Consider the following 18,150-nt stretch of genomic DNA (forward strand, 5'->3'; position numbering starts at 1 on the left):
CATCTTTTATTTAAAACTTACCACGTGCTAAGCAAAGGACTAAACATTTTTATATACTCTATCATAATCCATCCAATATATCCCTCAAGGAAGGTTTGATTATGCTTGTTTTACAGGTGAGGGCAATGATAGATGATGAACTTCTTTAAGTTTTCTATTTTTTTTTTCTAGAAAGTGACAAAGTGGTGCTTAATCAGATTCCAGTGCTTTACTTCTTTCCATTGTTCCTTGTGGTTGAAATCATGATTTTTTCCATATATTATTTCCTTAACATTACCCCTGCTCTTTCTTCTAAGTGTCTACTATGGTAAGACTGATGTGTTCCATGATCCTGGGTCCAAGAACACCATACGATATAAGTGGGCTTTACATAAGCAAGAGTAGAAAGAATGCACATTTGTTAAACTGGACACACAAGCAATGGGGGAAAAGCTAGTTCAGAAGTCAGAGAGAGGGTGAGGATGCTCAAAATGGAGCCGTAGTGTTCAGGCTTGCCAATCTGTGATGGAGATGTCTAGCCCTGTACCAAAATCTGTCCCTTCATTTTCCATCATTGGGTCATGGCAAAGCCTGGCTAGACTTCATTCCACATCTTTCCATGCACTTTTGTGTAGTCATGTACCTAATTCACTGAAGTTACATGTTACAGAAGTTACATGTGTTCTGTAACACGTGAAGTTACAGAAATTACATGTGCTGCTTAGGGACCAAAGCTTTTAGCAGTGAAGGTGTCTCCTCCATGGCCTCTCTCTCTCTTTCCTCTGGCTGATGCGGTGAATAAGACTGAGTCTCTAGGATAGGTAACTAGATTCTATGTTTTTCTTCTTTCTGTTTCAACATCGATGTTCTAATCCTTTTGTGACCATTGTGAGCCTTCTTCTTTTCCCTTCTGGGTTGTACTTTGTGACTTTTCCTTTACATAAATGGCACAAATCACACAATATTGAATATGATTGTAGAATTTCTAGCGCTACGTACTAGTTGTTTCATAGTTTAGGTGATCTCACTGTGGTAAGGCAGAAGATAGCCATGTCCTAATCCCAGGAATTAAGAATATGTCAGACTATGTGGGAGGGGGAAACTGAGATCATAGATGGAGTTAATGTTGCTGATCAGCTGACCTTGAGATGGGGGATTACGTTGGATTATCTGTGTGGGCTCAGTGTCATCACAAGGATCTTTATGAGAGGGCTGCAGGACAGTCAGAGTCAGAGTCAGAGAGAGATTTGAAAGTGCTGCACCACTGGCTCTGAAGATGGCGGAAGGGGCCACGATCCAAGGAGTAGAGGCAGCTTCCAAGAGCTGGGAAAGATGAAGATTCTGCCCTAGAGGCTGAAGAGGGAACACAGCCCTGTTGATACCTTGACATTAGCCCAGTGAAACCCATTTCAGACTCTGATCACCAGAACCGTAAGATAATAAATTTGTGTTGCCTTAAGGCACTCATTTTGTAGTAATTTGTTACAACTATCACTCCACTAAACTAGAAGTTATTTGGTGAGAATCCAAGATCTTTCTTCCTATATCCTTGATAGGACCTAGACTACTGCATGGTCCAATTTAGACTATGACTGTGAGGTGGACTGAAGGGTACAATGCCCAAGTGTCCCTCAGAACCAGTGACAGAAGATCGAGGCATATATGCTTTTCTTTAGTCAAACCTTTCGCAGCTGTACAAGCACAGCTTGTGCCAAATGATGTAGAAAAACTGAGTTGTCACAGTTTTTCAGGGAAGCAGCTTCGCCATGTATGTGCAACCCAAGTTAAACAAGAGCCCTTGAAGTAAACCTTGTCACATGCAATCAGAATTTATCCAAGGATTCTGGCCACATGTACTGATAAATACCACTGGACAGGTCTGGGACAGTTTGGGAAATATGTGTCCGTTGGACAACAGAGAAAATCAGCTCTGGGGCTCGTCATGGTCATTTTTATTAATACATCCACCAAGGTCACAAATGATGCCAAACGAGAAAGGGATGAAAACATGAATTATGGTAAATGCAAAATAGAGGGTGTTGGAGAGAAACACTGATGTATTAGAACATCCATTGCCTTTTTACAGATATCATTAAAAGAGACAAGTTCCTGCTCACTCAACTTTCTAGCTCTTGTGTTCTTTTCTCCCTGAAAATAATGTAGAAGTGGCTTACATTTTATTATTCTTATTAATATTACATGGAACAGTTATTGCAGTGAGTGCTAATAAAAAGGAATATTTTGTGCTTATAATCTCTCTCTCTTTTTAGGAGAAGAATAAGCCTCTCTTGAAAGTCCAGAGTAAAGTATTTGCATCTTCATTTTATGAGTATAATTAGCACATTTGTCGGTGCTGTCATACATGATAATCAACATAATAATAACCCCTTCTGTTTATATAGCCATATAGAATTTACCAAGCATATTCCCATCCTTTATAATGTTATATCCGCCATCTCTCTGGATTTTGTTAATGATTCTTAGGGGAAGGCAGGGCAGAGAGGTATGCCTCCACTTTTTTTTTTTTAAGATGGGGAAATAAAGATTCAGAGAGAGGCATAACTAGATCTTGGATTAGGTCCCTAGTTTCCTAGTCTACTGGGTTGTGAGTTAGACAAAGCCACGTGAAGGTCATTTCCCTCAAAAAAAAGTTTCATTCTTGATGCCGTTCTACTTGTCATTGAGTGCAATTTTTAATATCAACATCACTTTTCTTTCTTACTGAGAAATTCATGACTAGGTAAGTCTTAGATATAATTTAAAAGACAGTTCAAATGTCAGCCAAACTCTCCTAATGTATTTAAACAAAAAAAGGGGTATAATTCCTTTATGTAACTCTACACACAAAGGGGGACTCTTTAGAGACACACTTAATTAATATTACAGTGTGATTTAAATAACTCGAGATTTGAGATCCCTGCCAGGTCCTTGGAGTCATTATCTTATATTGTATAGACGATTTTGTAAGCAGAAATTAGAAGAGTACACAACCAGATGGACATATTAGGGAATCTTGGCTTTACCTTTTCTATCAAATTGAATGTATATAATTTCTTTGAGAAGTATCGATAAAAAAAGAGTTAACAATACCACTTTAATGTCTGGTTGTGAAGAGTTAAATTCAGTAACTCCATTTAAGCACCTAGCAAAGTTTAATTAAATATGTCTAATACAGGATTAGTATTTTAATTTTGTTGTCCCTCAAATAACAATCCAATGATCTCAAACAATATTGTGTGGCCAAGTGTGCAAAAACAAATGGTCATTGGTCTCTACGCTCTTAGTACCCTCATCCTCTGTCTCTGTCTTATATAGTTTTGGAAAAGTTTGGTGCTGCTTTGTCACTTTGGTAGCACTGCCACCACAGTTAGGCAGGCAGTGTTGTCTGAACTGCTCTGTCCTGGGTCATCTTTCCCTACCACTTTGCCTCTCCACTGTGTGTTCACATCCCAGGACAGAGCACAGTGAGTGTCCCGCAGCAAAGAGGTGCCGTCAGGTCAACCAATGAGTCAGGCAGGGCAGCACAGGTCTGGAAACAGTCATGAAGGATATTAAAACAAACCAAAAAAAACCCTTGTAAATCTAGTATAAAGACATAGATAGCTTGGAAGCCAGGATTCTGACAACAAGGTTTGAGCCGGCACCACGCCTACCCTCACCCCCAGATAAAAAGAGCAAGTGAACTGAGCACTGAGTTACCCAGGGGACAGGATCCGTCCTTCCTCTCTACCATCGCTGAAACCTGTCCCTAGTTCTATCACAAATTGCACTGACTTATATTTCCCATACCTGGCCTTATCCTCTTTCTAGACAGGGAGTTATAATTTTTGTTTTCACTTCCTCTCTGTTCAGTGTCTGACACCTTATAAGTATTCATTATGTACTTGGACCTGTTGAATTTGAATAGAACTGAGAACCAAGACGAGAGAGAGAGAGACAGAAAAACAGAGAGGCTAAGACACAGAGAGAGAGATATTAAGCAACAGGAAGTCCTGGTTGACACCCTGAAGCATTACAACCGTATCATGTTACTGTTCAAAGATTGGCCAAGCTTCCATTTGCCATATTCCTTTATTAATAAATCTATCTATATATGTTTATTAATGATAGCTATCATTTATTAAACTCCCATGCCAGATGCTTTACCAAAATCACTTCATATAATCTCTGTAATAATATATCAGGAAAGGGGTTATTATCTCTGTTTTCAGATCAGGAAATTGAGGGTGATAGAAGTGAGTAACTAACCCAATGTCACATCGCTGATGTGAGTAGTTTGATTCCAATGCCCCTGGACTCTTCCTGGTAATGCAAATGGGTTGTGATCCAAATGTAATGGGTTTTCTGGCACCTGTGTTCTGAATCTCACCAATAGAAGGAGCGTGGGGACAGTAGGAGACATCAGATGTCCAGGGAAGATCCTTCATCTTCCAGCTCCAGTGCCCACTTGATTTTTCTAACAATTAAGACTATATAAGAGGGGAAAAAAATGAAAGAAGAATAAGAAGAGGAATCAGCAGTTTGAATGCAGCCAGGAGTTCACTTCACTGCTTATAAACCTTAATTAAACCCAATTTGTAAATCTTAATTGAACCACATGTACAGGCATTAATGCAGCAGTTATAATAACGTCGTTCTCCCAGTAAGACAACACACTAATGCTAAATACTTATATTCCTGGAAAATGCACTCGTGTGGGCCTCATCAAAGCATAATGGAGAAGCAGATAAACAATTACTCTCACTAATCGCAATCAAAGACCAAAAGTACAAATGAGTTGCCTCGAGGAATCAACTTTGCCAGATTTCCTCACAAACAGATACGATGCTAATGAAGTGACAGTGTGAATAAGCGAGCATCTGAGGAATTTTAAAACTCAGTTGGAATGTCAAGAGAAGGACATTCAAACTGGGGAAAACCAAGGCCTTCTCACGCAAAAGTCAGTCCCTTCAAGATAACGCTCAGATTCATTCATTCATTTATTTAACAACTGTACACTTAACGTTCACTCTAGTAATCATTAGCGATATATACGTGTATCAGATCATCACGTTTTACACCTTAAACTCACACAGTGTTATATTTCAGCTATGCCTCAATAAAGCTAGAGAAAAAGAATTTTTAAAAAAACCCACTCGGTAAGCTGTTTACTGTTCTTGAAAACGAGGACTTGAACATAAAGGAGACATGTTCCTTGATAAGAAAGTGTGGAACAAGAAAAATTCAAGGACTGTTTGGGGTCAGACACTTTCATAGGTATCTCATTCATTTTTTTTGTTTTTTATTTCCACAACAACTTGAGAGTCAGGTGTTACTAATCACATTTTACAGATAAAATTATTCGGAAGTTCAGTAATTTGTTCCATGTCACATATTTGAATCCCTTACATTTATTCTCCCGAGTTCCTAGAAGGATCTCAAAAAAAAAAAAAACAAAACCCAAATAAGCAAAAATATTTGACTTTATTACTTCCGCTGTTGAAGTGATTTAATGTCTCCTAGAATAAAAATCTAAATGATTTAATCATCTCTTAAAGATGTTCGTGATCCAGCTGTTGTTCACCTCCAAGCCCCCATCTCTTCATCCTCTCTATCAGTGTGACACATTCTAATTATACATTATTACTTTGTATTCTCTAAACAGCATCATCTCTAATTTTAACCTTTTTAGAAAAATTAATACTATTTTTTAGGGTAGTTTTAGGTTTACAGAAAAATTAGCAGAAAGTACAGAGAGTTTCCTTACACCCTTCTCCCCAAACCCCCAGTCCCCAGAGTCTCCCGTATTATTAACATTTTGCACTAGTGGGGGACTTTACAACTGAACCAATATTGATGCACTATTATTAACTAAAGTCCATAGTTTACATTACCCTTCATTCTTGAGCTGTACAATTCTATGACTTTTAGACTTTTTATGTGTTGCTCCCTCTGGGTGGAAGGCACTGCCACCTGTTCTTTATTTGTCTCAGTCATCCCTCTGGTTTAAACTTAGAGGCCCCCTCCGCCAGGAAGTCCTCCCTGCACTTAATACTGCTCCAGGCCACATTAGTGGAGACTAGGTGGATAAGTAAAGGTTTAAACTTATTTTAAAGAGGCACACTTTCTGCTCCAGATATGTTCCCTGATTACCTTTATTTCTGCATTTATATCACTGTATTTTAATAAGATGCTCCTTAACTGTGAAAGTCTTAAGAGTAGGGGCTAAGTCTCACTTATTCTTATATGTTCCATTGCCTAACAGGGTAACTGGCCAACAGTAGATAATCATTTTTGTTGTTGTTGTTAATTGGATAAATGCAACTCTCTTTCATTTTCTCCCAGGACATGTTTGGAGTCCTTAAAGAGTGGAACCACATTTGGCTGCCGGGATTCATAGTGTGGAATTCCTCAGATAGGATTGACCTAAAATCCCCAGCTAAAATCTCCAGCTACAGACTGAGCTATGTTCCACCTAACTGCTACCTGGGCCCCAGTTCACTAATAACTGTATTAAACAGGGCAGCTCACAACAGTTTTCGGACTTAACATAATCATCTCCTTTCCAAAAGAGAACATTATTTTTTGCTTTGCTTTGCTGGATAGTTGTGAGATGAACACCAGGGAATAAAAGGAGTTAAGGGTAATATATATTGTAAAATAACTCTACAAATGACAGTGCATAGATGTGTCTTGCAGATGCCCTTCCAACTCTACGATTAAAAGAAGCACCTTCTGTTCCTCACCTCTATTTACCCTTGACCTATGACACACGGCTTGATAGGAAACAATAAGCTAGACCAATCATATCCTTTTTCTAGGGACTTTAAGACACACTTTACATCTTTTGTCATTTTCAGTGATCTGATAGTATAAAATTAAAGATGCCCTTTGATTATTAAACTCACTCTTGAGCTGTAACAATCTGATCTCCACATTGTATACTATTGAAGGCAGAACATTAGACTTAATAATATTCATTCATCTGCCAGGAGTACGTTTCCTTTGTCCTAAATTTTATTAAATATTGTATCTTAGAAAATAAAAACAGACGGCTTGAACAAATGGGTGGAGGAGACAAAAGTGAAAATATGCCATGAATTTGAGCCAGACACATGGCAAGGCAAAGCTGCGTACAGATGCGGCTGAGTTCAGAGAAACCAGGCACAGGGTACAGCATGAGGAAGCCAGGAGGTAGTGATGGAATAAGCAAATAAGCGGTGAACCAGAGGCTCCAAGAAGCTGCCATGTTTAATGTTTATCATTTGGTCCAGTAAGTTTTTTCACGTTATTTCTTTAATTTTTGTCACTTTAAATTATTATCCTCAATCTAGAGATGAGGAAACTGTCACTCAGAAATGTTAATCAACCTTCCAAATTTTTACACTAAGTCAAAGATTCCAGTCCCATCTGTCTGCCTCTTGTTTGTGTCCTTAACCTTGGCTTTGAGAGCCTTGGAGGGTCATATTTTCTATGGTGGATTGTTGGTCCGAAGTATCCACGGTTATTAATTCTAAACCATGACACGAAAGGCCCCAAATTGTGGAGTAGTGTCCAATCTGTGCTCTGTGTCTTATTATTCCTCTGATAATGGCCAGAGAATCCTACTCTCACTTGTGGCTACAGAGAACCTCCTCTTACTATGACCCTATACTCTGCACCAAAGGTCGGAAATACTTTTGCAAGAAGCCAGAATAGTAAATATTTTAGGCTTCTTGGGCCACAGAGTCGCTGCAAGAAAGCTGCCACAGACAAGATGTAAATAAATGAGGGTGACTTTGTTCTAATAAAAATGTATTTGTAAAAACAGGCAGCAGGCTGGATTTGGCCTGTGCGGGTTGGTGTGGGAATCTTTCAAGGCAGTGCTTTTCTAAGCTATTTTGGCCATACTGAGAGCTACTGTGGAACCAGTTATATGCACCTGTGTCATGCATAATTAATAACAGAGGTTCTCAGAAAACATTTCAGGCCTACACCTGATGCACATTAATCATTTATTTTGTGTTTTATTTTATCGAGAGAAAAAGTGCTCGTCCTGCACCATAAATTGACTTCAAAATCTAATGTACAGTTTGAATAACACAAAATATTATGAAGATTAGAAAAACTGGATCACAGCAATTTCTTGGGAGAATCAGGAATTACATGGAGCAACAATAGATGAAAGGGGGCAAAAAATCAGGTCTGGACATGTCATTAGAATCCCCAAAATAATGGCTTAGTCAATGGATAACTGAATACATTTTTTAAACAAAAATCACTTTCTTTTATAGGAAATATGTTACAATTCATCATCCAAAGAATTTTATCTCTTCTTGTGGGATTTTAGGCTCCCATATTGCTATGAAGATAGCTTTGACTAAGGAACATTGCCAGGTTCTACAAATCTGATATTTTCATTCCAAATATATTAGCGGAGTTCCCTCTATGTTTCAGGGACTATGCTGGGCAGGCAGGTGACAAAGACCACAAAAGCCACCATTCGTGGGAGAAGTGAGAATGATTGGGGCCAGCTATGTTGTGGGAAACAGAGTATGTTAGAAAAGCAAAGAAACAAGGCGTATGAATCAGGTTGAATTTCCTTATACACAGGCATATGTATTTTAACGGGATTTTTCTAAAAGTAGGAGGTCAGGAAAACAGATAAAATATTTTCTTTCTAGGTTTACTTGCAGGAGTCCTTTAAGCACAAAGCAATAGAATCAATGGCACACCATACCCCGCTCTAGGTTACCTGGAAACCCAGAGCTAAGTGCAATACTCTAAACTAGAAAGTTCATTCATCCCAGGTCTTAGGTGCATCTGTCTCTCTCCACCTTAAGATTTATTTCTCTCTCTCTCTCTCTCAATCTTTTTCTTTATCATATATATGTATATACATATATAACTATATATTATAACAATTTATAGTTATACACATAAGTATATACAATATATACAGATATAAATTTATATAGGTATGCATGTATATGTACATGTATAAATATATAACCAAATATGTGTAGCTACTTTTCATTTTTTATTGTAAATAATATATTTGTACACTAATAACACTCTCTGTCATCTTTCCCTTTCTGTCTCTCACACATATACACACATTGTAGCAACAATTTTAATATTACATTTTTTCAAATATTGGCCTAAATGGGATTACTTTAATTTAAAAATGAGTCTAGAAACTTTGGGAAAGCACTTTGTAAAACATGTTAACAGAAAATAACAATTAAACTATTTTGCTTGGTACTTTTATTTCACAGTAGTATTTCTGTTCATCACCTATGAAGAGTGATACCACATTCAGCAAATATAACATATAGGTTGCCCAGTTAGCTTTAATTTCAAATAAATAATAAATAGTATTTTACCATAAGTATAACCTATACATTTATTTAGGTCATATTTACGTTAAACACACACATTTTTATTTTAAGTTCAAATGTAACTGATCATCATACATTTGATCTGGCAACTGTACCTGTGAAACAATCTTGAATTGGAAACAATGAAAGTGAGATATCTTAGGACTTCCCTGGTGGCGCAGTGGTTAAGAATCCGCCTGCCAATGCAGGGGACAAGGGTGCGAGCCCTGGTCCAGGAAGATCCCACATGCCCCAGAGCAACTAAGCTCATGCGCCACAACTACTGAGCCTGTACTCTAGAGCCCGTGAGCCACAACTACTGAGCCCACGTGCCTAGAGCCCATACTCTGCAACAAGAGAAGCCACCACAATGAGAAGCCCGCGCACCGCAACGAAGAGTAGCTTCCGCTCACGGCAACTAGAGAAAGCCCGCGCAGCAACGAAGACCCAACGCAGCCAAAAATAAATAAAATAAAAAGGAAAGTGAGATATCTTGATGACTGAAGGGAGCTTTTCAATATTCTCTGAAAACAAGTAAAACCCTGTCTTGCCCTCTGTTGTTAAGAGCTCTGATTCTTGACGAGTTTATTGAAATAATTACTTCCTTTCTATGAAGCCCGTAATGGTGTGCTTAAGAAATTTGTTATATACTAACTTTGTTTCTCTACCCTTTTGCTGTGTTCTTAATCTGTCTGTATTGTGGAATCTGCATGTTAAAAAATATATTTTTTATCTATGACAGGGTGTTTGCGGTCTACGGTTTGAGTAGAATATGTTTTTTAAGAGGAAAATCATTATCAAGGCTGAAGCCTTGTAGGCTTGCTCATTAGTTTCACTGCACTTGGTTTTGATCTCCAGAACCTTCACGGAAAAGCATTTAATATGCAACCTTCCTATTTCCTTCTCGGTTCATTAATTTGAGCCACAATCGTATCCATTTCAGCACTGAGCTTTTACCAGGCACTGTCTAGATGAGCTGTCCAGCCAATAAATCCAATAAAGTCATTTCCCAAAGTGGAGAGATTTCTCCCACCGAACACTGTCTTGCAGCTGAGACATGCCTGTTGCTGCCAAAATTAGAGATTGACAGAAACATGGACTTATTTTGAGTTTTCCTAGAGAATCTTTGAATGAAGTGGAAAAATGTCTGGTTTGGGGTATCTTGTTTCTTACCGGGGATATGGGTTTTGAGAAATCACGTTCATTGCCCTCACCCCTTGGTATATTTAAAACCGATGGCATGGAGCTTCTGACTCATGCTTTTCCATTTTGAAGGCAATCGTATGACCATCATTTCACGTGAATATGAAAGCAATATGTTAATCGATATAATTCTCGATTGCCCTACATGGATTGAGATCAGGAGATATTTTATTCAGACTTGCCAAAACCATATTATTCTCTACTGCTTGATATTTCTGTTGTTTGTGAAACCACAGGAATCAATCACATTTTAGAGTCTAACTGATCACATTTCGGAATTTTTGTCCCAGTTTACTGTAAGAAATGAATCAGATTCTAATTCATCTCATCCCTAAAAAAAACTGGAGAAGTAAAATTAATAACAATAACAGCGACCCTTCACTGAGTGTCTACCATAACCCTGTGAGCTATTGGCTCCATTTAACAGATGAAGAAAATGAAGTCACTCAGCTCATCAGTAAAAGAATGAGAGTTCTGGCCTTTGTACGCTGGCCTCCGAGCCCATGTCCTCCCCCTGGACCTCCTTTTTTCAGGGTTCTATGTGACAAATATTATTGATCCCCTTTTCTGAGCCAGATGCCGCCTGGGCACAGGCATAAACAGACCATTGACACGTTTCTTCTTATCATACAGCCTTCGTTTATAGTGTGAAAACAAAAAGTTAACAAGAAAAGAAACGCACACAATACAAGTATAAATATTGAGAGAGAGTAAGGGGTGCTCTAACTTCATTTCCAACCCTAACATGGGAAGCCAGAAAGAGCAATTCTGGAAGTCGAGTTTGGATAACATCTTTCATGAAATCTTTGAAAAGAAATGGTCAAAGTGAAGAAGCTGGGCAGAAAGAAAATCCTGGGGGGATGTGGCAAAAGCCAAGGACCCAGGACCAGGGAGAGGCAGAAACATAGCATGAGGAGCTGAAACCTCTGACATGAGCATGGGATGCTGGGTCAAGCAGACCAGATGCTAGACCGTCCTCTGCCTCTTCTAGACCCGTTCCCTTGGAAAGAGAGTTACCCACTACACCTCACTTCCACCCCAGCCCTGGTGCTTACTTAACCATGTGATCACTCTTTACAATATTTTATTTTTTTTACTGAAGTATAGTTGATTTACAATGATGTGCCAGTCTCTGCTGTCCAGCAAAGTGACTCAGTTATACACATAGAGACATTCTTTTTTTAAATATTCTTTTCCATTATGGTTTATCCCAGGAGATTGAATAGAGTTCCCTGTGCTATACAGTAGGACCTTGTTGTTTACCCATTCTAAATGTAATAGTTTGCATCTACCAACCCCAAATTCCCAGTCCATCCCTCTCCCTCCCGCTCTCCCCCTTGGCAGCCACAAGTCTGATCTCTATGTCTGTGAGTCTGTTTCTGTTTCATTACAATATCTTAAATGTGCTTCTTTATTTAAACTTCACAACAAACCAATGGCGCAGAGACTATTTTATTCCTAATTTACACGTGAAAGGTTTGAAAACAGAGATAAGAAGTTTCTTGCTCAAGGTCACATAGTCACTGAGTGGTGGGTTCAGGACCCAAACTCAGACATCTGATTCCAGAGCCCAGCTTCTTAACATCCTTCTGGATGAATTGGTGGAAAATAACAGATAATAAATTATAATAGCAGTTATTGGTGTTGAAAATATTATTTCCCTCCTTTAGATGTTACACTTGGATAGTTTTTAAATACCTTCCATTATATTCTCATCATATTCATGTTTTCCATTATACACCTGAGCATTCGTGGCATATTTATAATAGCTGTTTTCTGCAAATTCCGTCATCTCTGCATTCCGGGTTCTGTTTTCCTAATTCTTTTACTGTTTAGTAACTTTTAATTGGACGTATAGGCATTGCATATTTTATATTGTGAAGCATTCCACTGCATTCCTTTAAGTTGGATTTTTACTGACAGGAAGTTGAGTTACTTGTGGATTTATTTGATCCTTTTGAATTTTCCTTTTAAGCTGTTTTAGGGCAGGTCAGATTCGCCTTTATTCTAGAGCTATTTGAGCCACGCTTATGTCATACTGGGGTCTCTGTTGAAAGTCCCATGTATTCAGCAAGATCTTTCTACTGCAGCTGGAATAGAAAAAAGTACAGAGTAAGGTTTCTCTCTACATATGAACAAGTTGGCATTCAGCCAAAGACTAAAGGGACCTTTGTAGAATCCACAGGTTTTAGCTGTCCTGGCTTCCTCAAACTTTCCTCTCTGTTTCCTCAGCTCAGCAAGATGGCTGGACTTTATTCCAATGTTCCCATCTGTGTCCAAGTCCATAGGTTATCTCCTGGGGCAGAAAGCTTGGGTGACGGTTCGGTTCCCCTTGCTTGTGTTCCTTTTCTCAGAAATTGCAATCCTGTGCCCGCTGTCTTCCAATATCTGAATATATTTGTTTCTTGTACTTTATTGTCCTGTTTTCTGTCCTGCAGTTTACAGCAGGGTAATTCTCACTCACTCATTGGCAGAAGTGGAAATGCACTAATATTATGAATTTCTCATGAGATGATACCTGTAATATCCCCCTAGAGGGTGTTAAGTCCCTTGCATAGGGGCAGGGAATATACAATAGAAGTCCTCCCCCAGTCTGAAGAGGTTGAAGCACACAAGGAAGACTTCTTGGAAGAGGTGGGGCTTGAGCTGGTTCCCCGAAGCCTGATGAGTTTCCAAATATTAACACTCCTTTAGTTTAATTAGCATGCTAAGTTTAAGGAGAGCACAAATGAGTGATTGCAACTGCTTGACTTAGTGAAGCCTTAATAATAACCCTAATTCAGTGTATTTGGCATCTATCACTCATAGATGAATAGCTAATGCCTTTTCTAATAAAATAGTCATAATAAAATAAAGGAAGCCATAACATATGAGTTTTATTCTTTTAATCATATACTTTTTTTTTTTGGCAGTACGTGGGCCTCTCACTGTTGTGGCCTCTCCCGTTGCGGAGCACAGGCTCCAGACGCGCAGGCTCAGTGGCCATGGCTCACGGGCCCAGCCGCTCTGCGGCATGTGGGATCTTCCCGGACCGGGGCACGAACCCGTGTCCCCTGCATCGGCAGGCGGACTCTCAACCACTGCGCCACCAGGGAAGCCCTAATCACATACTTTCTAAATGAGGATACTAAATCTATTTGATTAGCTCTACAAAATGCTTTAATTCTCTCTCTTTTTTATTTCAAAATTGAATTTACTGGGTACCACAACAGGAACCATTAACTGTTGTTTTCTTATCCTACTGGTAACTAAATAAAAATGGATTCCAATTGCAACTCTACGTATGGCTTTCTGGAAAAGGATTCTCCTTATAGGTGGAGGAAGCTGATCCAATGACCTGGATTTTGATCTACCTTCATCAGAATTTCTTTCTCTTGGGAGCTCTCAGAGCCCCCGCCTCATCCGTGAGCAGAGCAGACACTTGATATAACCTGTGCCCGTGAATGGTACAGATGGCTCTTCTCTCAATCCTTTTTTTTGTTTTGTTTTGTTCTGTATTTTGCGGTACGCGGGCCTCTCAATGTTGTGGCCTCTCCCGTTGTGGAGCACAGGCTCCGGACGCGCAGGCTCAGCGGCCATGGCTCACGGGCCCAGCCGCTCTGTGGCATGTGGGATCTTCCCGGACCGGGGCATGAACCCGTGTCCCCTGCATCGGCAGGCGGACTCTCAACCACTGCGCCACCAGGGAAGCCCTCAACTCTTTTTTACAGCAGATCAGACATATAGCCATTTCCAAAAAGAAATGCGAAGAGGGAAAAAAACATGACATTATCACAGAAAATACAAACGATACTAACCCATTCCATGTCCCAGATAGTAGCTTTGTCATCCTACCATAGCTGAGTATCTGTTAGTCCTTGGAGTTTACACAGTTCTCACAGCATCCTGCCTCACTGTCTTGATTGCTTTCTTAGCTCCTACACTGTCTCCACACGGTTGCTGTAGACAAGCCTAGGCTCAGTCACCTAAAAATGAAAGCTCAGAAAGCCTGGCCTTTTTGGAGTCAAGACTTAAAGAGAGGGGCTTCCGTGGTGGCGCAGTGGTTAAGAATCCACCTGCCAATGCAGGGGACACGGGTTCAAGCCCTGGTCCGGGAAGATCCCACATGCTGCAGAGCAACTAAGCCCGTGTGCCAAAACTACTGAGCCTGTGCTCTGGAGCCCGCGAGCCACAACTACTGAAGCCCGTGCGCCTAGAGCCCGTGCTCCACAACAAGAGAAGCCACCACCATGAGAAGCCCGCGCGCCGCAACTAGAGAAAGCCCACTCACAGCAATGAAGACCCAACGCAGCCAAAAATAAATAAATGAATAAATAAATAAATTTTTTAAAAAGACTTAAGGAGAGAAGGCAATTAAATTTATGGAACACCTGTAACACATGTAATGTGCCAGACATTAAATTAAAATGCAGTGCCCCTTTTAGTCTTTAAACTCTGAGGGGCTGTTATTTTATTTTTCATTAGTGAAGTAAAGTGAGTTGCTTAAAGTCACACAGTTAATGAATGGCAGACCTGGATCTCAGTTTCACCTGATTTACACACAAACCTTCATAGACACACGCCCTGCCCAGAGTGTAGGCATTAAGCCATGTTTCCTCCCAGAGTCGCTCCTACACACCTCTCGTCTCTGCCAGGAGGAATAGGCCTGTTCCTTGACTCTCTTATTCAAAACATTGACTGAGATCCCCCTGGGCTATGCATGAGGCTACATACCACAGGGAGCATGGTGAATAAATCCAAGCTCTGCACACTTCAAAATCTCACGTACAAGTAGAAAATGGAGAAAAGGAAATAATCATTTACCGGGAGTGTGTGAGAGGTGCTTCAGTAAAAGGAAGTGTCAGAGATCATGGGAGCAAAACAGCGAGAAACTTAATCCAGCCTGACTTACAGATGCGATGGTGGAGGTGGAGAGATAGATCTTCTCTGGCATGTATGCCGGGGCCACTCCTTACATAAAAATAGAGCTTTCCAGATAGGTGGGAACGGGAGGTTCTCAGACGAGGTGGGCCAGTCATACAGGAGAGATGGACGCTGCTGATTCAGTAACTTGTCTATTTTAGTGGAGTTCAGTTATTAGCCCAGAGTTATCAAGGGGTGGGTGAGTAGTGGGGTGAGAGCTGAGAATGGGAGAAGATGGGGCTGGTTCATGTCTTATTCCTTATTTTTACTGAAATGCTCCATCTGAAATGTTTTCCACCTTGCTCTGCAATTTGTCCACCTGGTGAACTTCAACTCATTATGTGAATACTAACCATTTACTACTTTGCCCGTGTTTCTGCTGTATGTTACAGGTACCTCTGCTTTTGCCTTTATCCCCCAGAACTACTTGTGTGCACCCACCCACCAGCCCCTCTGCACTGTGAGCTACTTAGGAAAGGGAGGCTCACGTCCTATTTAACTCACACTCCCAGAACCTAGAGTAGTTTACGTGCTAGGCCTGTGGCCATTCAGTGGATGGTCTCTGGAAGCGCCCTGAAATGAATTTTCAGCACGCCATGGGAGGTATATAGTGGTGCATTTCAATTTTCCCCCAGACCCTTGGAATTAGCTAATATCTTTCCAGAATATTAATGTACTTGTCCTACCTCACCCTTTCACCCTATCTTCCCCTTCAGTCAGTATTCTTAGGACATTGTGAATTTGGGTTTAACCAAAGCCAATTTTTCTGTTGTCTGCCTGGGTCTCTGACTCCTCCAAGTCCATTTGCATCACGCCTCTATTCACTCTGTTGCTTGCTATGGCTTCGCTGTAGTGTAATTTGTGAATTTCATTAACATGCTATTTACTCTCACTTTGAAATCTCATATACTCTACCTCCTTCCTTGTAGCTTATCACCAAGAATAAAGTAGATGTCTACTAAATTAAATGTGCCAATGGTATTTAATTTGGAAGGGTTATGAATACAAAGGGAGAAAAATAATGGAAGAGGATTGAATAGATTTGGAGGAAAAAAACTCAGAGATGCTTATGAAGAGTTATTCATCAAGGAAAAACATGCTTGGGAAAAACAGATGAAACATATGTGCATTGAAGGTGTGAGATAATTGGAAAATAGTTATTTAGAGGAAAATGGGAGAAATGTTAATAGATAATGCAGCGCTTACATTTACAACAAAAAATAATAGTGTATATACTAGAACACTAGAGTGTCGGACCTGACGGCCACTCTGGGGATTCTGAAATGTGTTCTTCTCGTTTTATAGACAGGTGAACAAGCCCTAAGGGACTTGGTAGAGGGCACACACCAAATGGTTACAGAGCAAATCCTAGAAGCCAGGTTTTCTGTTTCCTACTTAGCTGCTTTTTCCTCCTTTACCATCCTTTTATGTGTGTAAGCCCTTATGGCTTATAAATGATTGGCACATAAATCATTTTGATTTGTACAATATACTTGTTAAAATAGGCATGGTACTTATCATTTTCCTTATTTAACACATTAAAAAATCTGAGGCTCAGAGAGACAGAGACTAATGGAAGGACAGACTTCTAGTTAGTGGCAAGGTCAGATGTGAGGCTCTCTTTTACTTATTCTAAACTTGGCATTCTTGCCAATAGACCTCGCTGACCCTGACATGAAATGAATGCCAAGTTACATTTGAAAGGGACATAACAATTAACTAGCTTATCTTCAGTCCAAAAGCTAAAGAAACATGATGACTGCTGAGATGACTGAAAAAGGAATTGTAGAAATTTGCCAATGTATGCAGCCTGGAGGGTGAACAGATTTCGCCCTGAATTCAGATAACCCAGAGTTGTTATCTAGCTTTGATGTTTCTGGTCCACATTGTGTTATTGAGATCAGCCTAACCTCATCGCTATATAAACCGTAAATGTATTACTTGGGTAGGTCTACTCATAGATTGTATTTGAGTAGAATTGAGTAGAAGTAGGTCAATAGAATTGACCTCTTTCCTCATGTTCATTTGCATGACAGACTGGGTACCAGGAAGCAATACCCTGCCTTCTAGTGCTTGGCTTCTCACACTTCTTTGTAAGCAGGTTTCTGGGAAACAGAACACCAGGTCAATAGCTTTGACACATAGATCTGAATTTCTAGAATAGTTACTGAAATAGCTCATGCAGGAGGAGATTCTCAAGGTAAGGTGGAGGAAAATAAAGACAGGCGCTTTAGCATTGATCAAAATAGGTATTGTTTTTGAAATATTCTTCAGTTTAGTTAGAATGTCAGCACTATTTGATTTTTCACAACACTTTATAAAAATATGCATTCTATGGAAACTCAGCAATACTCGTGTGTAGAAAAGAGTGTACACTGTTCCTATAGATATGGTGGCAATTAAAGCAAAAAGCTTGTGCTTTTGTATTGTGTCTTCATGCAGATAAACTCTGACTTGAAACTCCCGTTCCACATACTCACATTGCTAATCAGACCGGGGGTATTTAAGTATTTTTATAAGAATTCAGGCAGAAATATTTGCAGAAATCAGCACTTGATTTGCCTTAGAAGAGTACATCAAAATTCTTGTCCAATTTCCTGCTGTTCTTATTAGCCGTGTTACCCTGAGCTGGTTATTTGATTTTTCTGAATCCATTTTCTCAACTTTTAAGGAGAGAAATAGCATTTGTCCAAATCCAACAGAGGGTCATTGTATTATTATAATTTGA

The sequence above is a fragment of the Delphinapterus leucas genome, chromosome 17, assembly GCF_059928025.1.
Source record: "Delphinapterus leucas isolate spDelLeu-1000000601 "Yukka" chromosome 17, BTC_Dleu_Yukka2, whole genome shotgun sequence".
Classification (NCBI taxonomy): domain Eukaryota; kingdom Metazoa; phylum Chordata; class Mammalia; order Artiodactyla; family Monodontidae; genus Delphinapterus; species Delphinapterus leucas.